We start from the raw sequence: 13885 nt of genomic DNA, 5'->3' as shown, positions 1-13885 counted from the left end.
TGTTAAAGGCTAATACTACTGAAGAAAACATCCTGGTACAAGTGGACATGTGCAGTTCAAACCCGTGTTGCTCAAGGGCCCACTGTAATAGAATCTTGGTCACAAAAATAGTTGGTCACATTGGTGAGTCCTCAGCTCCACATTTACCTGTCTCCCTTACAGCTAGGAGAGACTACATTCTGGCCACTGGGATGACTGGAAGAGTTTGGGAGCCACTCCCAAGTCTTGCCTTTACAATGGCTTTGAGATGGGAAGAATTATGGCAACCACTTTGGACCCACAAGTAGAAGTCATAAATTGTAGATTTCAGAGCCACATATAGCACACAGCTGTCCACCTACTTGTGTTTTAAAATGTTTTAAAATCATATTAACTTTACCAAGTGAAATCAAGCCATACTGTTTTTGAGCCAATTAAGAAAATTGCGATTTTTAAAGTGTAGTGTTTCAGAGTGGTGGACACACATGAAATGACTCAGTGTGTTCTGAACTACTGAAAGGAAACCATCTTAAGGATTTCATGGAAAGTTAATATTCTCTGAAAAGCAAGAGGGAAGGCAATTGACTGGTAATAAGTATTTTTTTTAAAAAACAGAGAGAAAAAGAGTGTAGTTTTGTCTTAAAGTAAAAATGTCTGATTGTGTCAGACATTTCTGAGAAGAGATAGTAAAAGCTGAAGTCGAGAGTATGTAGTAAGTCGTAGAAGGCTTGGGGGATGTGAATGGTGTTTGCCTTGATTTACAGTACTTGCAAATAAGGGGTTTGAAAAGAAAAGGAAATGTGTTTAAAATTTGACCATATTTTGAAAATTTGACCATGAGAGAGAAACAAACATCTTTTTCATTTTAATCATTGTAAGTGGGGTACCTTTAGATCCGCAGCATACCACGTACACTCACCCATAGAATATAATTAACAGAGCTGATGAGCAAGTGAAATTTTTATGGAATTAAATGTTTATCTCCTTAATAGTGCCAGGAACACACTTGAATCTGTCTGGTTTCACTACCTACATTGAAATGGGCATGAAATAATTAAAAAGCAAATCCCTAATGGGGGTGGGAATGTAGCTGAGAAATTAACTGTAGAATATTTCTTTTTTGGTTAATGGGCAAAGATGATCTGATATTAGTACTCATTCAGAGGTTGTTTCTTTCCTGTAAGAAGCTGGGATTGTGAATAAACCCCCATCCAGCTGAGATTAGTTGAATTTTTAGGTCACTGTAGGAGACTAGTCGGAGAGGCCGATGGCACCCCACTCCAGTACTCTTGCCTCGAAAATCCCATGGACAGAGGAGCCTGGTGGGCTGCAGTCCATGGGGTCACTAAGAGTTGGACAGGACTGAACGACTTCACTTTCACTTTTCACTTTCATGCGTTGGAGAAGGAAATGGCAACCCACTCCAGCGTTCTTGCCTGGAGAATCCCAGGGACGGAGAAGCCTGGTAGGAGGCTGTCTATGGGGTCTCATAGAGTCGGACACGACTGAAGTTACTTAGCAGCAGCAGCAGGAGACTAGTTATGCAGAATACACATTACACGAACGGCCCACCTCTTGGATTTACGTAAATCCCCAACTTAACAAATCGGAACAGAAATAAAGCTAATCATTTTAAATATGAAATTTCAGTAATGTTAGTCAGAGACTACTCAGTAAGTCATGACCACTGTATTACAAGGAAACAACCAAATCCACATGGGATTTGGAGCATTTTGAGACACAGAATTGCTGAATTACTCGGAATCAGGATGACAAAACAAAAACTCATACCAAACCTGGCATGGAGTTGTTTTCTTAATCATTCTTGCCTAAAATTTTGATCGTTTTAGTGTAGAGGAACAAGAGGTGAAATAACAGATACAAACTCTAATTTCTATACATCTTGATTGTATTTTGTGGCTTTTGTATATTTGTGTTCCAGACCCATTAAACATCACTCCTTAGCCTCAGTCCTGTGTGCTTGGGACACATACTCCTTTGTCTCTACTGGAAGAGCCCACCAAAGGTGGAGTCAGAGAATACTAAAAAGGAAACAACAACTGTAGCTCCCCCTTCCTGGCTCTGCCTGAGGCCTTCTTCTCCACTAAACTCCTCATCAAATACCTTAATCTCCCTAAAATAGTTGATCCCTACATAATCTATTCCCTGCTGTGTCACCTTCCAATTTAAATTTTCTCATTCTTTTTCATTGTCCAGTTTTCTTTAATAGTGCACTGAAGCTGTAGGAAGAAGTGGGGAATAACGCATCCTTCCCCCTCTAGATCAGGTCATTTTATTGCCCTTTTTCAGGTTCCCAGGTATGAAGATGAGATCCGTTTATGGCTAAAACAGACTAAAACTTATTTTTGATTTTCATTCCTCAATACCCTTGTCTAAAGTCAGACTCAGTCATTTATGATTTCATGTGTCTCTAATTCAATGGCAATTTTTCTCCTACCTTTGTAACTGATGGCTAAGGTATGACAAAAATAACAACTGACTTCTATATCATATATCACAGTTTATAAAATGCTCTTTTGTGGATCTTCTCTTTGGATCCTCACAATTATCCTGTGAGACAAATATGGTATTAAGATTTTTTCACAGATGTATAAATTGAGTGCCCAGATAGGTAGTTTACCCGACACAAAGCTAGAAACTCAAACTGAGGTGGTTTTGTCTCAGTCCCAAACTCTCCATTCTCCTGCTTCATGTGATTGTGATCATTCCCAATATGATCACCGTCTTCAAGGCAGTCATCAATTTCTGAGTCCCTTTCTACACTCCTGACTTAAAGGGCTAAGAATACCATCTCATTTAATTTCCATAATAGCACATATGGTCCTTTTTCAATTAGGAAAATTGTGAGCTTCCAGCAGCATGAGTGCCCACTAACAGTGGCTTAACCCAGCAGTCCCCAAACTTTTTGACGCCAGGGACCAGTTTCATGGGAGACAATTTTTCCATGGACTAGGGGGTGGAGGGGATGGCTTGGGGATGGTTCAAGCACATTAGATTCATTGTGTACTTTATTTCTATTATTATTACATCAGCTCCACCTCAGATGATCAGTCATTAGATCCTGGAGGTTGGGGACCCTTAGCTTAGACAATCAGGGACGTGTTCTCACATGAAAGTCCAGAAGGAGGAGAGTTTGAGTATTGTTTCAGTAACTAATTGGTCTCAGGGCTCTAGCTTGAGTCTCCTGCTGTTCCATTCACGATTGTATGATGACCACAAGAGCCAAGATCATTGTGTCATCCCATGATTCCCTCCAAAATCCAAAATTAGGAACCAGGACAAGAGTTTTCTCCTCTCAAGCTTCCCCTTTAAAGGAAGCTCCCCAGTTAACTTTCATCTCATTGGTCAGCCATGGTTATCCCTAGACCCTGGGCCTATTTTCCCTGAGATCAAGAAATCTCTGCCAAGCACTAAACAAAATTTGCGTTCCATTCAGGGCCTCCTTGGGCAAAGGTGCAGGTGCCTTGCAGAAGCTGCAATACATCTTACTCTCTGTATAGCCAACTTGTCAAGCTATGTGGCCCAACTTTGTCAGTCCAGAGGAAGGGGGACCCCTCTGGTTTGTCTGCCTATTGGGCTGCATTTTCATAAATCGCTGGAAGGCCCAGTACCAGTTAAAAGTGGCCCTGGCATGATAATGAGAAGACATAGTGGAATTTTTGCATTTAGTGGGCATGCAATGGAGTCTAACACTGCAAGTTATTAATCAACCCATTTTAAAGATGAGAAAACCAAGGCCTGAGGAAATTAAATTATCTGCCAAGGATACAGAGTAGCTAACTCAAAGTCAAACTTGAAAATGAGTTTTGCCTGACTCTGAAACCTAGATTTCCATCACCAATACAACTACTGTTCTTAAATAAAGCCTAATATTAGCTCTGCAAATTGACACAGGCTTATAGTCCTTCAGTTCAGTTCAGTTCAGTAGCTCAGTCGTGTCCAACTCTTTGTGACCCCATGAATCACAGCACGCCAGGCCTCCCTGTCCATCACCAACTCCCGCAGTTCACTGAGACTCACGTCCATCGAGTCAGTGATGCCATCCAGCCATCTCATCCTCTGTCGTCCCCTTCTCCTCCTGCCCCCAATTCCTCCCAGCATCAGAGTCTTTTCCAATGAGTCAACTCTTCTCATGAGGTGGTCAAAGTTCTGGAGTTTCAGCTTTAGCATCATTCCTTCCAAAGAAATCCCAGGGCTGATCTCCTTCAGAATGGACTGGTTGAATCTCCTTAAAGTTACATAAATTGATTACTGAAGGAAATAGGCTCCTGATTAATTAAAAATGGGAAACTGATCAAACTGCTGAAAGTCACTTTTAGGGACTTACAAGGTGACATTAGTTATAATTAGGGCTACAGACACTGAACATTGGGTATACTGGATTGGTAAAAATTCTCACAGGCTTTCAGGCTTTACTGACTAGCTAGAATCATCCTTTCAGAAGAATTAGAGATTCCAATTCTAGTTGCCAAATCTACCAACAATTTCCTTTGTGACAATCTGTATTCACTCACCTCCATTTTTCCCTCAGACTAATAATTTATGTCAGTTGGAGCTCAGTGTTTTACGAACCAAGGGTGAAATTATTAAATTTTACTGTTTGTGATTCCTTCCTTAAGTTATATTCCTATAATAGCAAACTGACTGCATTCCCCAACCTCTATTTTGAATTTATTACTAGCCTTCTTACTGCCTTTTTAGATCTCAGAAGTAAACTTCAAATATTTACAAATCTCGATTTCATGTTTTCCCTTTCATAAATCTGTGGGCAAATTCAGTACTGGAGACAGAGAGTAATAAATCTGGATATTTATGTATTGTGCCAGCAGGCGCTACACAAACTTTCCCGTGTAGCTTGGTCAATGAGCTTCAGTCTTGACCTGTAACACTGGTTCTAGTCTAATCCTGAGGCTCATATTAACAGAATCATTAGAAAACATCTGGTGACTTGTATATACAAAAACTTTCCCTCATTCCTTCAGTCATAATTTGTAATTAGACAAGTTTAGTGAATACATATGTTCTCCGTGTTGACAGAAGAAAGGGAATAAGGGCGTTCATATCATTTACTACAGTTATCTTTTAAGATAGGGATGTGATGATGACCTATCCTAGTTTTAAGGTTATGACCAAACCTGCAAGACCCAGGAAAAGCTATTATTTTTGAAGATCTCTTATTCCAAGCATACTTAATGTGCTTGGAGAAATGAAATTTGGAAGTTCTAGAAGCAAACACAGTGGAATTAAAAATAAATTGTATAGTGGAGAAGGTTTTACTATACATGACAAGAATCTAGAAGTCATAAATAAAAGGCTGCTAAATTTTACTACAGAAAAAAATAATACTTATATGACAACAACACTCCAAACAAAGTCAAAGACAAGTGACAAACTGAGGGAAAATATATACATCCCACAGAGCAAAGGGCTATTTTTAATATGCAAAAAGATCTTATAAATGAGTACAAAAAGATGAATAACTCAAATATAAATGCAGATAAAGAACATGAACAGGAAACTTACTATAAATGAATACAGACAGTGAAAAGAGAATGTAAACAGGTCTAACATTATTAATAATTCAAGAAATGAAGATACAAACAGTAAGATTTTTTTTAAAAACATCAGATTGGCAAAAATTAGAAAGTTGTGATAATACCCAGTGTTGGCAAGGGTGTGCTCAATAGGACCTTTCCTGTATTGTTGGGAGGATAAATTAGTGAAACTATTTAAAGGGGGTGATTTGGTGGAATTCAGCAAAATGAAGAAGATAATAGTACACTTTGTCTTGGCAACTCCCCTTTTTAAAAAAAAAATCTACGTTTCTTGTCTTGCATACAAATAATATATGTATGTATGGATGTTTATTTCAGCATTGTTTGTACTTTCACAAAGCCTTAAACCCCTTTCCTGTTTATCAATAAGGCACTGGATAAACAGTGATGGAACACTCCTATAGTAGAAAGTAGGAAATTTATGTAGCTCATTAAGAAGATTGTTAGTTGTATATATCCAAGACTGGAGGGAATTCTCTTTAATCATTACCTGCATATTCATGTAGTGACAAGATTGTGAAACAAAACAAAAATGATTATAACATGAAAATATTCACTAAATAACTGGCTACTCAAATATCCTTCCTTGCTATCTCTACCCATCAAATGATGAGAACAGCTCAAACCATAGCTGCATCAAATATTGACCTGATAGTCTTAAACTAATCAACAAAAGAAGACAAAAACAAGAATTAATTGAGATCCTTGGGAAGACTGATATAACTTAGAAATATCTTTGTACAAATGATTGTCCTTTGGATAAGGCTGTGAAAATTAAATATGGGTGGAAAGATGTTATATTAACCTATCATAAAATTTGAGGGGGAAAAAGACACATCCCCTCACTTCCAGCCAAGAACATTTGATTTATTTTCTCCTTCTAAGAAATACCATAAGGTTGCAATTATAGTATAAATTCATTTTTTTAATGAGAAATAATATTTCAGGATTTTAAGGTTTTTTTTAAAGTTCAAGTCTCAATCTAATTTTCTCACTGTTAACTATTATATTTTTGTCTCAGTTTTGGGAGACATTTTTGCAACTCTGGTTATGCTGATACAACCTCCTGTATATTGTTAAATGAACAGAATAGACTACCAAGGTTTTCCTCCTGTTTGGGTAAAAATGATAACATATATATAAGCGTATATATATATAGATACAGATACACACACATATATATACAAACATATATATAAGTACATATATATATATATATATATATATATATACACACTTGTATATATAGAGAGCATTCCTGGCAAACTACACAAGAAATAGGTACAAGAAACCTCTGAAGCAAGAAACATGGGGGATTGCATGACAGAGGAAATATTTACATTTTTCTATGATTTCTTTGCATAATTTTTGTGTGAGAATTTATTAATTTTATCATTTCATAAATCTAGCTAACAATGAATTAAAACCACAATCAAAATGTGAGTCAGAACTAATTCTACCAACAGGAATTTTCAATTATTATCGAAGATTATCTTATATTGAATAGGAATTCACATAGGGTGAATGAGAAAGCAAATATTTCACCAAAACAGTCCTGTAGCTTTAATAAAAACTCCCCCAATTGTGAGGATGGGGTCAATCACTCATGCAAAATGTCCCACAGCCATGGTTAAATTTATGAGGGGGATCTATACCCCTATGATTTTTCTATAGTTTTTATTTCCTACATCTCATAAATTAGTCATCTAAAACTTCCCAGTTTGAAAATGACCCCTCCCAGAGTAAATTAGGTCTGTTTTAGAGTTCCCCAAGCTCCTTCTGGAGATGTAAGCTGTGTCTACACAGCCCTTAAGGTCAAGAACAGACATTATACTTGTTCATGGAGGACCCTCTGCCCTCTTAGAGATAACACAGTTTCCCTTTTCTCTCTCTTTCCCTACCCTCTTCCCTCCTACCCTCCTCACAGCAGGTGTCTGGTTTGTCATCACTGGCCTTGCCAGCCCTCCCAGTACCCAGGTTCCTGAGCCAGTCCTGAACTTGAGCTGACTTTGCGACCTGCTCCAGGTCATGTGTATAGAGAGCTTCTGTTGTTCACTAATGAATTGGCTTGTTAATGACTAGGACAGATCAACTTTCCTGAATAATGTGCTAGGCAAGATGCTGAGTGAATTTGTTGACATGACTTCTCAAAAATCATTCCCATTTTACAGATGAAGAAGCTACCAAAATGTGGTTCTCATCCAAGACAATAGGGGATAACTGAAGCTACTCAAAAACCATCCCACATCTCATCAGTCCATCTGCAAATTTTGTCTAGAATCCAGACATTTCTCTTTACCCACCCTGTTGTCACACTGGTCCCTGCCGCCATCATCTCTTACCTGAATTATTCAAAAGGAAGGGCCTCCTCCAACTGGCCTTTCTTGTTCCCTTATCTGCTTCCATAAAAATATTTAAATGTCAGCCAGGGCTCTTGACTCCTCTGCTTCCCGTCTTACCCTTAGGAGAAACAAAATGTTTACAATAGCCTATAAGGCTCAGACTGACTCTCTCTACCTTTTTGAAATCTACCACTGTTTGTCACCTAGTGGGACACTTTGGTCAACCCACACTACTTTTACAATGCTCAGTTTATGAATTTTATAAAACAAATTAATTCCATTTCTGTGATATGCCCAAATAACTTTAGTTTTGAAATAGACTGGAACCAGTGTTGCACTGTGAATTTGCTTACTTTCTCTCTACCCTCAACTAGAATGTAAACTTTCCAAGGTCAGAAACTATCTGTTTTATTCACTGTTGTTTCTGGTGACTAGAATGATACCTGACACATAGTATGTGCTAAAGTATTTGTTGATTTATGAGTAACTGTGGAAAACTCATGCTTGGGAATCAGATAGCAATGGGTTCAAATTCCAGCTTTATGAATTATTCTATATGTGTCCTTGTATAATGTTTTCTGTTTGCTGAACATCAGCTTCACACTTTAGAAAACTGGAATACAGATACAGATATCATAGGTTTGGGGGACTATTTAGTAATATCACAGATTTCAAGTGCCTGATAGAAAATAGGGTTTCAATCAGTTTAGTTCAGTCACTCAGTTGTGTCCGACCCATGAACCTCAGCATGCCAGGCCTCCCTGTCCATCAGCAGCTCCCAGAGTCCACCCAAACCCATGTCCGTTGAGTTGGTGATGCCATCCAACCATCTCATCCTCTGTCATCCCCTTCTCCTCCTGCCCCCAATCTTTCCTAGCATCAGAGTCTTTTCAAATGAGTCAGCTCTTTGGATCAGATTGCTAAAGTATTGGAGTTTCAGCTTCAATATCAGTCCTTCCAATGAACACCCAGGACTGATCTCCTTTAGGATGGACTGGTTGGATCTCCTTGCAGTCCAAGGGACTCTCAAGAGTCTTCTGCAACATCACAGTTCAAAAGCATCAATTCTTCTGCACTCAGCTTTCTTTACAGTCCAACTCTCACATCCATACATGACCACTGGAAAAACCATAGCCTTGACTAGATGGACCTTTGTTGACAAAGTAATGTCTCTGCTTTTGAATATGCTGTTTAGCTTGGTCATAACTTTCCTTCCAAGGAGTAAGCATCTCTTAATTTCATGGCTGCAATCACCATCTGCAGTGATTTTGGAGCTCAGAAAAATAAAGTCAATTTTATCTAACTCTAGTCTCGTCCTTCCTCTTCCAATTTTCCCTCAAAGGAGGAGGTGGGAGAAAAGAAAATTTAAAGGCAAATTGGTATTCATTGAAATCATTCAATAAATGTTTCTTGAGCATCTACTACAGTTAGACCATGGAGATACAAAGATGAATGAGTTATTATGCATACCCTCAAGGAACTCATTTCAGTATAATGGTTCATTTATTAAACCAAGAATAATAAGACCTGCAGCAGTGAAAAGTTTTCTTCATAGAGTATGAAAATATTAATCCTGCATTGACCACTATTCTCCCTTGCACCTGTGAAAATTATTACCTTAATATTCTTAGCTTTTATATTTTCAATTATGCTTTAAATATATAGCCAAATATTGAGATAAACCCAGCAATCTATATTCATTCAGCTTCAATTAGTATCATTAAATATTCAGGCTTTCTTTTTTCTTTCTAGTAATATCATATTAAATTTGAAGTTTTAAAACAAATACTATAAAGACAGCATGAAAAAGTTTATCTTTAGGACTGTTGATTTATTTAATTTACAATGTTGGGTTTAATTTTTAAAGTATAGCAAAGTGAGATAGCTATACATACATATATATATATATTCTATTTCATATTTTTTCCATTATGGTTTATTCCAGGATATTAAAGGTAGTTACCTGTGCTATACAGTGAGATCATGTTGTAGGACTGTTGATTTTAATGGACAAATGATGAAGGGTGCTTTTAAGTGCAATGAATTAAAAACAGATTTTATCCATCTGAAAAAAATATTTATTTTTAATTTGCCACTGTGTATTCATTAAACAGGAAATCATGGCTCTGCACAGTTCAGAAAAGTAAGTATCAAGGAAATATAGTGCACACAACAGTTGAATGGTCCCTAAATTGTTATTACTATCATTTCAATTATTTATGCAGTAAACTGTATAATATAACAATAACATTAAAAGATAAATACAGACCTTAGCTCCCTGATGTGCTACTTTTTCCTCCTGATCATATTTACAATTAACCAGAAGCCCAAATTCCAGGTCTTATTGAGAAATATTTCACTTGGTTTTAAATCGTACCAACTCCTTCTCTGTGTCTCCCTACTGTACTCTACATCTGATGAAACATTTATTTGAAAAACAAAATGCATATGTACAAATAAATATAAATGTCAGGAGCTGACACATAAATGCAAACACATGTCTTTATCCATACCCTCCATTTGACAGCATGACAGGCTAAAGAGCATTTTGAATGGAAACTATGCACAAAACTCTAAAACAAATGACCAGACAAAAGTGCTGTAATCAATTTACCATCTTTAAGAAAATCTGCTTTCCTGTAAAAGTGTGATTCTTTGATGACTCATAGTGGCAGGACAGGTAAAGAAGGCAGCAAGGGAGAAACTGAAAACAGCCACCCTCCAACCCTGTCACCTAACCCCCATCACTTGATTATGTTAGAATTAAGGGCCCATTTCTGAATCTTCCTGCACCTGGATGCCAGGAAACCAATCATTGCCCTCCCACTTTGTTGGACCATTAACAGAGCCTCAAACTCTGTCTCTGTCCAAATGAAAGCACAAAGAAAATAATTTTTCATCTTAAGAATCATCTTTAAGATCCCCAAATGGAAAGTAAGAGAAGCAGTAAACCTCTTAAACTCCTGTTTGGCAGCTCTAACACAGGGCATTAAGGTAAGATGGTTATTTACAGCAGCAGAAGAAAGGAAAGAGAAAAATTCAAAAGTGAGAAATGGATGGGCAAAAAGAGAATGGGAGACCAAGTTGCTTTATCCCCTGTACCATTCAAAGGAGAAGGAAAATCATCCTAAGGACTAGGTGCCACACTCAAAGACAAAACCTTCACTTTGAACTCAGCCACCTAGATAATGCAAGCAGAGTGTACATTTTTTTTCTTCACAAACAGAAGATGACTGCCTTAGAATGCTCCTTACTTCTGCCTGCACGATTTTCTCTGGGGATATCTGAAGCCTCTGTCCTGCTCATTGTGTCCTCAGACCTTCATCAGCCTTTTTCTACACACAATCCGGGATCTCAGGGCTTCCTCTTGTGCTTTCGGCTGCGAGGGTCTGACTTCCGGTTCCCTGCCTGACTGGACTTTGGGATTCGCTTTACCGGCTGATCTTCTCTCAGATTTGAAGCAGAAAGTAGAGTAAGGAAGAAGTTTTTCTTTCAGGGCGCTATTCTTTCTCTTTCCCTTGGGAAAGTGAAAGTTGTTCAGTAGTGTTCGACTTTCTGTGACCCTATGGACTATACTGTCGGCGGACGCAATTGAATCTTTTTGCCAAGACATTTTCCCCTAGTGTAGTGGTCATCACAGTGGCCTAACACGCGAGAGGTCCTCCACTCCAAACCCAGTGGAAACAACTGCTACTTTGGGGCTTCCCAGGAGTCTAGTGGTAAAGAACCCACCTGTCAATGCAGGAGATGCAAGGGACCCCGGTTTTATCCCTGGGCCGGAAGATTCCTTGGAAGAGGGCATGGCAACCCGCTCCAGTACTCTTACCTGGAGAATCCCATGGACAGAGCAACCTAGTGGGCTACAGTCCATCAGGTGGCAAAGAGTGGGACTCTACTGAGGGGCTTGTGGGATCCTAGTTCCCCGACCAGCGACCAGCGATGGAACCTGGCCCCCAGCAATAAAAGCGTGGAGTTCCCAAAGAGTGAGTATTGATGGGATTATTCTGAGTTTCCTGGTTCCCTCAGGACTGAATCTCCTCACAGGCCTGGGAGGGAGCCTGACCTTTTCTCTTTGCCTGTGCCCCAGTCAGAATCCTCCGAATTCTCAGCCAGGCCAGCACTTTCTGCTTAACAGAGATTCTTCTAGACCCCAACTGAGGAAAATCTGGGCTGTTTCTGAGCAAATGATGGCCATAATCATTTTCAAAGGCATCGTTTTCACCTGGGAAGGGACTTGAGGAGGCACCACGGCACTCCATGAATATTTATGACGGAGCAAAGATGCTGTCTTTGCTGGATGTGTCAGAAGGTGGCTGAAAGCTGAACCTCTGAGTTAATTAACCCTAGCTTGGGAGGAGGGAAGGGCCGGGTGCAAAGAGAGGGGAGGGGGCACGTACCAGCCAGCCTGGCTCTCCTGGGAGGAGTGGTAGTGAAACCTCCCTCAGACTCGATCTTCTCAGAAGCTGGGAAAGAAGAGATGTCTTCTGTCACCAACTGCTGTTGTTGGGGGAGTGGGGCGTGGGGAGGGGGCGGAGTTTCATCAGGGGGAATCTAAGAACTTCTCTCAGACCCTTTGCCACTAGTACTGCCCAGCTCCAAACTTTGTGTGCTTTAAATACATCTTGTCTTGTAATTCAAGGCCAAATATCTAGAGGTGGGAAACTGGCCTCCATAACCTGCCACCTCCCAGCATGGTGAGGATGACCTCTCCACTGGGCCCCTTTACTTGACAAGGAAGAGTTGTTATAAAACACAGGAGGGAAAATGGCTTTTTATACTATTGCTGCAGATCAACGTTGTTGTTGTAGTTCAGTTGCTAAGTCCCGTTTGACTGTTTTATGACTCCGTGGAGTGTAGCCTGCCAGGCTCCTCTGTCCATGGGATTCTTTAGGCAAGAATACAGGAGTGGGTTGCCATTTCCTTCTCCAGGGGATCTTCCTGACCCAGGGATGGAACCAGAGTCTCCTTGCATTGCCAGGCAGGTTGTTTACTGGTGAGCCACAGGGGAAGCCTAGAGATCCACGTGGTGTTGGATTAACTTCATTGCTCCAGAGGAGTGAGAAGGATGTGTGGGGAAAACTGGGGCTAAGAAGCTGAAACTCACTGGTCCTTATCCCACTCACTGGAATTTTGGAACCGCTCCTTTCTTCATCCCCAGTAGTTCCCAAACTTTTGTGGGAAAATATGCAATTCTTTCTGTAAAGGTAATGGTCTCAGGAACCTTAGTATATAGACAAATCAAAGCAGAGCTGCCTCAGTGGAAGATACTGGGGGAGGTGAAGCCCTGGAGCCCCACCCCTTTTTCTCCTCTCTCTAAGGAGGAGTTAGAGAGAAAATACCAACCCTAGACTCCTCTGTGCAGAGAAGGTGATGGCACCCCACTCCAGTACTCTTGCCTGGAAAATCCCATGGACCGAGGAACCTGGTAGGCTGCAGCCCATGGGGTCTCTAGGAGTCGGACACGACTGAGCAACTTCACTTTCACTTTTCACTTTCATGCATTGGAGAAGGAAATGGCAACCCACTCCAGTGTTCTTGCCTGGAGAATCCCAGGGACAGGGGAGCCTGGTGGGCTGCTGTCTATGGGGTCGCACAGAGTCGGACACGACTGAAGCGACTTAGCAGTAGCAGCAGACTCCTCTGGGAGATGCTGGAACTCTTCAGAACAGTTTGAAAGTCAATGGACTAGATGATCTTGAAGGTAACTTTCAATATTTTCGATCTCTTAAAGTTTCTTCCTTCTAAAGTGTCCAGATTGGGACTTTCCTGGCCATCCAGTAGTTAAGACTCAGTGTTTTCACTGCAGGAGGGTTTGGTTGCATCACTGGCCAGGGAAAAATGCCTTGGCCTCTGGCCAAAAAAAAAAAAAAAAAAAAAAAAAAGGTGCCTGGATTGATAACTGATGTATTTAGGAGTAGAAGGGAAATGGAGGAGAAAGGGAAGAGAGGACTGTCCTTGTTGATTTCAGTCTCACAAGGCAAGAGTCCC

General features: G+C 40.0%; 1 long non-coding RNA gene across 1 annotated transcript; it reads right to left on the bottom strand.

Moving 5' to 3' along the window:
• Positions 1-1091: 1091 nt before the first annotated feature.
• LOC129649980 (uncharacterized) lies at positions 1092-11951 on the bottom strand. Its single transcript, XR_008713499.1, has 3 exons — positions 11724-11951; positions 7898-8015; positions 1092-4228 (listed from the first exon to the last, which is right to left on the bottom strand). It is a non-coding gene; the product is annotated as an uncharacterized LOC129649980 (long non-coding RNA).
• Positions 11952-13885: the final 1934 nt, after the last annotated feature.

The sequence above is a fragment of the Bubalus kerabau genome, chromosome 4 (genome assembly GCF_029407905.1).
Source record: "Bubalus kerabau isolate K-KA32 ecotype Philippines breed swamp buffalo chromosome 4, PCC_UOA_SB_1v2, whole genome shotgun sequence".
Taxonomy (NCBI): Eukaryota; Metazoa; Chordata; class Mammalia; order Artiodactyla; family Bovidae; genus Bubalus; species Bubalus kerabau.
Note: the sequence above shows the minus strand (reverse complement) of the source record. Positions and strands in the feature narration are given on the sequence as shown.